The 11,180-nt window shown below is 39.1% G+C and overlaps 1 long non-coding RNA gene across 2 annotated transcripts; it reads right to left on the bottom strand.

The window, feature by feature from the left end:
• Positions 1 to 2,743: 2,743 nt before the first annotated feature.
• Positions 2,744 to 10,649, bottom strand: LOC125362116. 2 transcript variants are annotated; one of them, XR_007213026.1, is made up of 6 exons: positions 10,536 to 10,649; positions 10,241 to 10,334; positions 8,416 to 8,439; positions 7,586 to 7,690; positions 3,888 to 3,968; positions 2,744 to 2,776 (listed from the first exon to the last, which is right to left on the bottom strand). It is a non-coding gene; the product is annotated as an uncharacterized LOC125362116 (long non-coding RNA). The 2 variants fall into 2 exon arrangements; XR_007213027.1 differs by having other exon boundaries at positions 10,241 to 10,307.
• Positions 10,650 to 11,180: the final 531 nt, after the last annotated feature.

The following is an 11,180-nucleotide window of genomic DNA, read 5'->3' as shown; positions in this document are numbered from 1 at the left end:
AAAAGGGCATGGAAATGAACTCTATCCTAGAACTTGCAGAAAAGAATGCTGTCCTCGCACCTTGACTTTATCCAGTTGGACCCATGTTGCAATTCCTTTTTGGTTTTTGGTTTTGTTTTGTTGGTCCTGGGGTTTGAACTCTGGGCCTGGGCGCTGTCCCTCAACTTCTTTTGCTCAAGGCTAGTGCTCTACTACTTTAGCCACAGCACTACTTCCAGTTTTTCACTCTTAGCTGGTAGTCTACCACTTGAATCATGCCTCTAGTCTAGAATTTTTGCTGGTTAATTGGAGATATTCTCAGGACTTTCCTACCTAGAACAGCTTTGAACTGAGATCCCCTAGGTCTTAGCCTCCTGAGTACCTAGGATCATAAGCATGAACAACTGGTGCTTGGCAAGGTAAATGTTGTTGTTGTTTTAAAGAGAGCTAGTGGTCTAATAATAACCTGGCAATAACCACTTACAGATCATTACAAGTAAATGAAACATGCAGTGACATGTTTCAAAAGACATAATTAGACAATTAGCATCAGTGGCTCATGCCTGTAGTCCTAGCTACTCAAGAATCTGAGATATGAGGATCACTGTTCAAAGCCAACCCAGGCAGGAAAGTCTGCTAGACTCCTATCTCCAATTATTCACTTTCTAGTGGAAGTGGCAGTTGCTGTAGCTCAAGTGGTAGAGTGTTAGGCTTGAGCTGAAGAACTCAGGGATAGTGCCCAGGTCCAGAGTTTAAGCCCCATGACCAACAAAAACTAAAAAAAGAAAGAAAGAAAATATATGGTGCCTGGTGCACTAGATCACACTTGTAATAAAAGCTTCTTGGGAGGCTGAGGCAGAAGAATGGCTCGGGCTCAAGTGCTTTTGAGGACTTCATAGTGAAGGTCCTTATGAATTGAGTGTAGTGAGCAAGGAGGCTGAGCAGAGGCCAGAGTTGGTACACTTCCTTAAGACACATACACAGACATGCCGATTATTTTCCTTCATTGCTATTACAAAATATTCACAAATGTATAGCTAAAAAAACACCTATTTGTTACACATCATTGACTATAGGTTTAGATCTTTAGAACTGTAACATGGGCCAGGCACCAGTGACTCATGCCTATAATCTACATTACAGCATGAGGCCCTGTGTTCAAGCCTGAGTACCAGCACAAAACAAAAACTACAATTGCCTTTTTACTATGGATAATTTGAAGAATAAAAAAATAGCCAAAGTCTGGTATAGAGTTGGGCATTGTGGCAGATGCCCTTAATCTGATCATGCAGGAGGCTGAGACAAGAAAATTCCAAGTTTTGAGGCCCACCTAGACTACATAATAAGACCCTATTTCAAAGAACCAAGGTGGGGGAGAAATAACAGTTCCTTTATGCTTCCAATATTCTCCAAACTTTGTTAATTTCTTTTTTCCTTTAATTTTTAAAAAAATGATTGTCAAGGTGAAGTACAAAGGGGTTACAGTTACATATATTAGGTAGTGGATACCCCCCTTCCTTCCTTCCTTCCTTCCTTCCTTTCTTCCTTCCTTCCTTCCTTCCTTCCTTCCTTCCTTCCTTCCTTTCCTTCCTTCCTTTCTTTCTTTCTTTTTTTTTTTTTTGCCAGTCCTGTGGCTTGAACTCAGGGCCTGAACACTGTCCTTGGCTTCTTTTTGCTCAAGGCCAGCCCTCTGCCACTTGAGCCACAGTGCCACTTGTGGCTTTTTCTATATATGTGGTAGTGAGGAATTGAACCCAGGGCTTCATGTATGCGAGACAAGCACTCTGCCACTAGGCCACATTCCCAGCCGGTGAGTACATTTCTTGTCCAACTTGTTACCCCCTCCCTCATTTTTCTCCCACCTCCCCAAGCCCCCCCACCCGAGTTATACAGTTAGTTTACAACATATTGCCTTGTAAGTATTGCTGTTGCATTGGTTTGCCTTTTACCCATTGTCTCACCATTTTAATGTTCCTCTTCCCTTTCCTAGTTCAGACAGACATATATAAAATACCCAGGGTACAGAATCAAATATAGTATGTTGAAAATAATATCAATGATAAACCACTTGTTTCCATATTGGGGAGATCATTTCTCTTAGCGCCATCTTCTGTGATTATATGTACATAGCTATTGAGAAACTGCAATCATGTGCTAGGACTATACTAGATACATGCAAATTACTACCAATAATGGAGTGTTAATGTTTTTTTAAAAAAGAATATATCTATGGGGCTGGGGATATAGCCTAGTGGCAAGAGTGCCTGCCTCGGATACACGAGGCCCTAGGTTCGATTCCCCAGCACCACATATACAGAAAACGGCCAGAAGAGGCGCTGTGGCTCAAGTGGCAGAGTGCTAGCCTTGAGCGGGAAGAAGCCAGGGACAGTGCTCAGGCCCTGAGTCCAAGGCCCAGGACTGGCCAAAAAAAAAGAATATATCTGCCATTGTTGCATTGACTAATGAGCAAGAATCCCTGGAAATCGCATACTACCTTTTCTCTCCTTCAAACTTTTAGGCATATCTATGGGGAAGATTCATGAAACTCAGAACATTTTGCTTAATCAGACAGGCTAGTAAGAAAATACCTGTACTCTTATCTACTCTATAGGCTGAGATCTGAGAATCGTGATTCGAAGCCAGCCTGGGCAAGACACTCAGTGAGACTCTTATTTGCATTAAACTAACAAAAAAACCTAGAAGTGGAGCTGTGGCTTAAGTGGTAGAGCACTCACCTTGAGCAAAAGAAGCTGAGGGACAGTGCCATGAATTCAAGCTCAATGCCTTGAGTTCAAGCCTGGCACCAAAATTTTTAAAAAGAAAGAAAAAAGAAAATAGGATTAGTATAGAAACACAGTAACAATGCACAAAAAACTTTTAGAAGTGAGTGGCTAATAACATATATGATCAGAAACTAGATCACCAGAAAAAAAAAATCACCAAAAACGTGCAACACAAGTCTGTATAGGAAACTACATTTTAGTTTCTGAATACCAAAAGAAAACAGTTAAGGCACAAAGCAAGTGGTCTTGATCTGACAGTTGGAACAGAGGAAAAGCTGCACAGCTATATTAGAATTCACAGAGAAAGAAAAAGCATGGGTGTTAAGATTGCTAGCCAACGAGCCAGTCTCAGCCCCACTTCCCAACCCCTCTCCACCCCCATAAAAGAAAGAAAAAATGTGGATACAATAACCATTCATCTAGAAATAAAACTTCAAAGCCCTTAGTTCACTTCAAAGTCTTAGTTAGTGAGAAAGAGCCATTATCTAGTCATGAGTAAATCCAGGGTACCAGAACCTATTTCTAATATATCTACTGCTGGTTGACATTTCTCCAGAATTGCCTTCTTATCTATTCTGAATTTAGCAAATGTGTTTAATGTAGATATGAATGAACTCATTTGGGAAGTTCCTGAACAGGGGTCTCTTTTCAACTGATTTACAGGAAGACCTGAAGGCCCAATTTTAGTATTTTCAAAGCTGATTTATAAATAAAGTATCCACTTGTCACTTCACAAATGAGATATTTAAATCATTTAAATGAGAATGTAAGATTTGCTTTTAAGATATTCATTATACATTGAAGATGTTTAACAAACTGAACTTAACATAAAATAAGGCCAGTTATAGAAATCTGACATGTTACAAATTTATATAGAAACAACAAAAAGTTTGTGGAAAAGATTATAATTTTGACAAGCAAGACAGGTTTATGACTTGTCCTTTCCAAGGGAATCTGAAAATTTCTTTTTGCCTTCCACACTCATGAAATAAGTACACTGTGAAAACTATTAGAATAACATAAGAAGCCAGGCACAAGGGATGAGGTTCATTTTTCAGCATATAAACAGCCAACTTGTTGCAGCACCATTTATTAAAAAGATTATCTTTTCCCGCCTGATTTTACCTTGACACTTTGGTTGAAAATCATTTGGTGAAATTCATGTACATCCTCATTTTCCTGTATCACACTGACTTATATATTATTCTGCAAATACAAATCTTAATTACTTCGCTTTCAAAGTTAAGTCTTTAAGCCAGCTAGTTTAAGCCCTCCAATCCTATTCTTCCTTGGCTACTCTAGAGGCTTTGCATTTTTATATAAGCTTTAGAAATACCTATTTTTATTTTGTGAAAAAAATTAAGCTTCTTGTAATTTTGATTGAGAGTGCTTTGACTGTATAGAGTATAGATTTACTTGAAGAAAGTTATATTCTTAACAGAGCCATCTAGTCCATGAATATTGTATATCTTTCATTAAATATCTTTTTTCTCAGCACAATTTTAGTTTCAGGTCACTTGTTTCCTATATGTAACCCTATGAATTTTACATTTACCAGTGCCATTTATGGAGGTGTGTGTGTGTGTGTGTGTGTGTGTGTGTGTGTGTGTGTGTGTGTGTTGGTACTCGGGTTAAACTTGGGGGCTTCTTGTTTTGGGTTGGCTTTTTCACTCAAAGCCGGCGTGCTACCACTTGAGCCACAGCTGTACATCTGGCTTTTTGCTGATTAACTATAGATGAGAGTTTCATGAACTTTTCTGTCCAGGCTGGCTTTGAACCACAGTCTCCAGATTTCAGCTTCCTGAGTAGCTAGGATTATAGGCATGAACTACCAGAGTTTGGGTGGGGCTTTCTTTATGATCTAGATTCTTTATTTGGTACAAATACTAGTTATTCTGTTACAAGTACTAGTTATATACAGATGTAAATGCATTCTCCCAGACTTATCATAGAATATGAAACCTTTCCCCCAGTATTTGTTCTAGTTACCTATTGCTGCATAACAAACCTCCCCAAATCTTAAAAGCTTAGAACAAAATAAATTTTTTCTCATGATTTTTAAGGTCAGAAATTGGGGTGGGGGGGGCTGATTTACATAGCAGCATAGTGCTGCTGAGGTTGGTAGGTCTATTTCTCAAGTGACTTTTTTTGCTTAGAGTTCTGTCCTTGCTGTTCCTTCACTTCTCCATGAAACATCCCATGTTCCAGGTCTTCTTCACATGACTTTGGATTTCTCTCAACATAATGATTTCAAGGTAATGACATATCTTAGATAGCAGTTGGCCTCTAAAAGGCAGATAGCAGAAGTTGCCAGGTCAAGTAAGTGCAACATCACCACATTTCTTTTGTCAAACATGTCAAAGAGTCTACCCAAATTGAAGGAAGTCGAGAGAATCCATTTGCTTTGGAGAGCGGAGGGAATTCAGGGGGAACAGGCCCCAGGCCTTAACATGCTAAGCACGTGCTATTCCACTAAGTACCCCTAGCCTATTGATGACTGTCAATGTTACAATGAGTTGGGCAGCTGTGTTATAGATATCTTTAGAAAACAATCTGCTACATTTATTGTCATGTAAATGTTCTCCTTTTATGAATGGTAAATCTGTCTTTCCTATTGGTTTATAGGAACTGTATTACATGTCAAATCTTTTGCATGTATATTTTACTTCTCTTAAAAGTAAAATAGGAGTCAGCTCCACTTTACTTATGATTTCTTTTTGCCAGAATGTATGTATACACACACATATACACTTGTCTCAAAAATATGAGATATATAGGTTCTTACAAAGGATTAAGTCATTTATAATATTTGAGAAGTAACTCCATTATAACATATTTCAAATATTATCAGAAAATAATTGTAACAAATGGTAGAAAATAGTGGGTTTTTCCCCCCAGTTTGAGCTCAGAGCTTCATATTTGTTAAACCAGCACTCCATCACTTATGCCATACCTCCAGCTACAGAATAATTTAAAAGTATTAATATCTTCATTTTAGCTCTTAGTGTACTACCCTCTTTAACTGTATTCTAAATGGCTTTGGTAATACCCCCAAAAAACCCAAATAGAAACAAGTTGATGAACTGTTTTAATACAACTTCATTGAAAAGACATAGTTCTTGCCTCCAAAACTAAAAGAAAACACTACCGAATTTCCTAAAGACAATTTAAAATCAAGAAACATGGATTTAGACAGGTTCCAGTGTCTTATAGTCCTAGCTATTCAGGGGACTGAGATTTGAATGATCACAGTATAAGGCCAGCCTGGATAGAAAAGCTCATAAGACTCTCTTTCCAAAATAACCAGCAAAAAGCTGGGCTGGAGGCATGGCTTCTGTGGTAGAGAGGAAGCAAGCAAAGCAAGTGAGAGGCTCAAACCTCAGTACTGGTATGCACATGATAGACAGTCAGACAAACAGAAAACAACTAGTTGTTTAGAATAGTAAATATAGAATCTTTGGGGTTTTTTGCATATGTAGTAGAGTTTTAACTCTGGGGCTAGTACTTGCTATGCAGGTATTCTACCACTTGAACCACATTCCTAGCCTTTAAAAACAAACAAACAAAAAACTTCAGTTGTTTTTCAAATAGGGTCTGGGGCTGGCCTTAGACCATAATCCTCCCACCGTCCTGGGATTATAGGCATGCATCGCTACACCTGGCTTTTTTTTGTTGCCATAGAGTTCTGCTAACTTTCTGCACAGTCTGATCTTGAACAATAGTCCTCTATGTCTCCTAAATAGCAGGGATTACAGATGTGAGCTGTCTAACAGCTGCTTCTATTCTTTTATGTAAATTCAAAGACTTCTTACATTACTCTTTTTGTGTGTATGTGCCAGTATCAGTCAGGGCTTTGACATATAACTCAGCGGTTTCTCATGGCTGGTTTTCTACCATGTGACAAATGCCTTCATTTCAGCTTTTTTTCCCCCCAGTTAATTGGAGATAAAAATCTCCAAACTAACTCAACTGGCTTAAAACCACAAGCTTCTCACCTCCAGAGTTTCACAGGCTTAAATTGCTAGTGCCCGGCTTCTTACATTATTCTAATAAAGATTTCACGATGTACTTATGTCATGAGAGTGGCAGGCAAGAAGAGTTTTTCATATTCTCTTGAAAAGGACAATTCATACACTTGTCTTGGTTGTCCAAAGACTGTTAATAACAGAAATAAAAACCCACAGCCATACATTCTGAGCTTTTTTCCTGCAGGCTAACCTCTGGCATTTAGTAGTGACACTTAACAAAGTCACTAGCTTGTTCTTACCCAGAACAGAAACAGATTTTTAGCCTTCTCATTATGAAAATTAAATTACTAAAATTATAAACTTTTTCATTATAAAAATATAGTATAGTATATTGTGGCAAGAATGCCTTTAACAGATGAAGCAAATGATTTAATAACTTTTCCCCACAATAAATAAAAATGATATTTAAATTCTGGAATCACATAGGTCCAGAGGGAGAAAACTCAATGAAAACCAAATTAGAAAGGCAGAGAATAAAGCAAAATGGTCTCTAACGGTTTTCAAACTTTAAAATAGGATCCTATAAGTGATAGACCACATACATATGATCACCCTCTCTTTACAATGGATGAATTGATATTATTAATTGATATTATCTTATTTAACTCAGGCTGGCCCCAGCATAAGCTACTATCTTTTAATCTGTATTCAGTATTTTGAAGTCAATGTTTATTCTGTCCTGATCATAAAACAAAATCATATAATACCAACTTTCAAAAAAGGGACCAGCATAAGTATTGAGTCCTAGAAATATATGTAGGCAGAATAATGAAATAAACTTCATCAGAAACTTACTTGGAGATTTTTAAAAATACTTGACCCCTTTGTCTCAGAAACCTTACTGTCCTTTGTGAGGATGATATAGCTGGAGATATATTCCACGTTTATGAGAACTGTAATCTAAAATAAAAGTATAAAACTTTAAAAAACTAAATATAAGTATACAAAAGACAATAAACAACTGTCTCTCTTCAAATAATGTAAATGAAAAATAAATATCAAAGTCTAATTAATGAGTGATGTGTTATCCTGTTATGCACTTTGGTCATCACAAATGTTAACAGATATACAATGCATGAATAAAATTGCTAATACAGCCAGGCGCTGATAGCTCATGCCTGTAGTCCTAGCTCCTTAGGAGGCTGAGATCTGAGGATTACAATGCAAAGACAGCCCAGGTGGAAAAGTCAGTGAGAGTCTTTTCTCCAATTAAATTACAGAAAAAGCCAGAAGTGGCACTGTGTCTTAAGTGGTAAAGTGCTAGCCTTGAGTAAAAGGAGCTCAGAGACAATGACTAGGCTCAGAGTTCAAGCCTCAGGGGGAGGAAGAGGGAGAGGGAGTGGGAGAGGGAGAGGGAGAAGGAAGGGGGAGAGGGAGAGGGAGAGGGAGAGGGAGAGCGAGAGGGAGAGGGAGAGGGAGAGGGAGAGGGAGAGGGAGAGGGAGAGGGAGAGGGAGAGGGGGAGAGGGAGAGGGAGAGGGAGGGGGAGAGGGAGAGGGAGAGGGAGAGGGAGAGAGGGAGAGAGGGAGAGAGGGAGAGAGGGAGAGAGGGAGAGAGAGAGACCAAGAGAGAGAAGAGACAGAGACAGAGACAGAATGAGAGACAAAGCGAGAGAGCGCACACTTACTTATGCTCATCAATGAGGAGTTATCTAAAAAAACACAAAAACAAGAGATTACAAAGGATCTAAGTAATGCTATCTTAATACCTTTCTAGTGTTCCTACAGTTTGGTTACAGTCTAAAATAAATTTTAAAAATGTTTGTCATCTTCCGAAACACTTTGGTCAAGAAAATTTTCCTTTAGTGTTATATTTCATTGAAAGGAGTTTTAGTAAAACAATCCAAAGCTGAAGAAGACAGTTTTTGACATAGGTACCAAGTACATACAACACAGATTCTCCAGAAAATCTAAGTAGATCTTACTACATTTTGTTTTCTGAAACAACTACTGTTGCTCTTACATATTATAAAAAAAAAAAGCCTTTCACAGCAGCAGCAGAACTGGAGTGATAAAAATAGAAAGCAGAGAACCAGATGTAGTCCTCAGATATTAAATACCAGAATTTTTTTAGTGAAAACCTCATAATATCAGAGATGTGTGTGCTTAAATGTCTAGATGGGTTCTATGCAAATAGTGAGACAAGTTGTAAGATGATCAAAGCACCTTTCACTTGCATAGCACTTTCAGAAAATCTTCTAATGAACCATTGTTCTGCTTAAGTCAGAGACCATATGACAATCAAAAATTTGTATAATTTATTTCAAAGCAAATTAACACTATGCTTGTGGTAGGTTTTGAATGATTCTAAAATCTACAATCTGTAGATATTCAGTCTTCCTAAGTTACAAATCCAATTCCCCACCATCAATGACGTTTTACATTATTACAAATAATAAAACTGGATGGTATGGGTCATTCAGAAATACATTTCTCAATCTTGTTTCAACTACATAGTATGCCAATACCCTTAAGACACCAGGGGAGGGTTCAAAGGGAAAGAAATACCTCCCTGAAACCTGACTAGCAAGTCAACAATATTAATCTATCAATCAAAAGCTGAAATCACTTTCAACAGAACACCACATACAAGTCCAGCCAGCTTTATTTCTCGTCAACTCATTATCAAGTATTGAGCAAACTCAAAGAAAGGTAAAGTTATGAAAATGGGAACACACACACACACATCAGAGATTTTTAAAATGTGAAAGATAAGTGTTGTTCCAAAATACCAACAAGAACACAACATATATTTTCACTGTCTGTATAAATTGTGTCTGTCATGATTCTGGCCCTGGATAAAAATTGATAACTCAGTTTTCCTACTTGGTCAAAATTGATGGAAAAAGCCATTTCCTAAGGCCAGTTCTATTCATAAGGAAAATACTTTCAAATAATATAATCCAAGAAATGGTATTTTTATGACGTTACCCCTTAAGTTATGTGGACAACAACCAGAATATGGAATAAGAACCTATAAGGACCTATTTATAGAATACATAGTGGCAGAATTGGTAAGATCCACGTTTGTACAAGCAGGTAATACAGATGCTAATGTGCTTGGCGATCAGATATTGTCCTGAGACAACAAACTTGACAGCATCCTGTAAATAAATAAAAGGGGGCCAATTCCCTAGACCTTAAGGTACTTGTGGCCCTCGCCTGTTGTTTAAAATTCAATTTCAGACACATTATCTTCCTACAGACAAGTGCACACTACACCTCTGGAAGTTGCCAAAGACTTAGGAACACATCCAAGTAGACAGAGAGACATTTCCCAGGTGGTAATTGGACTGTTAATGTCTCTTAGGATTAGCAAACAAGGGCCAAGTTCACCACATTCAAAAGAAGGCCAACTACATACCCACAGACACACTGGTAACTTGTGCTATCTATTACGCCCTAACCCAAACAGAAGACACCCAGCACGGTTGCTAACATTCCAGCCCTTACCTGAGCTCCTCTAGACCAAAGAAAAGCAGCCCAGCTTAACCCCAAACAGGGTCAGGAACACCAGCTACTACAAAGACAAGGCCAAACAAATTCTCTGAAGACAAGAGAAGGGTAACAGACGGCACACCCCAAAAGGCCAGGAGCTGCCCACCTCCACCTCGCCAAGGTCTGGCCACCTGAGACTCCCACCCTGGACCCTCCAGCCACCAGAGGCCCCCATGGCCTTAGAACAGCGCAGGCCCACCGTGAACCCCTCAGGCTGCTCTTCTACCTCCCGGGAACACGATTAACAGACCCTCGAGCACCCCAAAGGGCTGTTGATGACCTTCTGACGAAACAGAAAGCCCGCCAAGACCCCCAGAAAGGCGAAAACACTCAGCTCCCCACTTCGGTGGCAGCCATGACAGCAGAAAAGCAGGCGGTTTGCGACAACTCCCACAATGCTCCGGACTACAACTCCCAGACTGCACCGCGGGCAGCTTCCGTTAACCCCATCGTGGCCTCTGGGCAGCAGGGCCTTTGACACCCCTTCTTTTCCAGAAGCCAAACTGTTGCATCTACTTTCACCCTCACAATCTCAAACTAACGTGGGAATTTTTGACAAACCGCTCCAGTTCTGCTCTCTCACTTCCTTCCCTCATCACACACACACACACACACACACACACACACACACACACACACACACACATACACACACAGCTGCCTATAAAACTATCCTTGAGATAGAACTCTTAGTCTCCAGAGAATTCACTCTAATGTTCACCATTTAAGGGGTACATTGAGGGTCAGTCTCTCCTTTTCCCTTTATAAATTTCCCAGACCTTTAAAAAAAATTTATTATAACTCAGACAGTCTTTTACTCAAAACTATTAATTTAAACATCTGCTTTCTAGACCTGGGAATCAACAAGAAAAATTACCCTGTAACTACTCACAAC

This window comes from Perognathus longimembris, chromosome 13 (genome assembly GCF_023159225.1).
Source record: "Perognathus longimembris pacificus isolate PPM17 chromosome 13, ASM2315922v1, whole genome shotgun sequence".
Classification (NCBI taxonomy): domain Eukaryota; kingdom Metazoa; phylum Chordata; class Mammalia; order Rodentia; family Heteromyidae; genus Perognathus; species Perognathus longimembris.
This window is presented reverse-complemented; position numbering and strand designations above follow the sequence as displayed.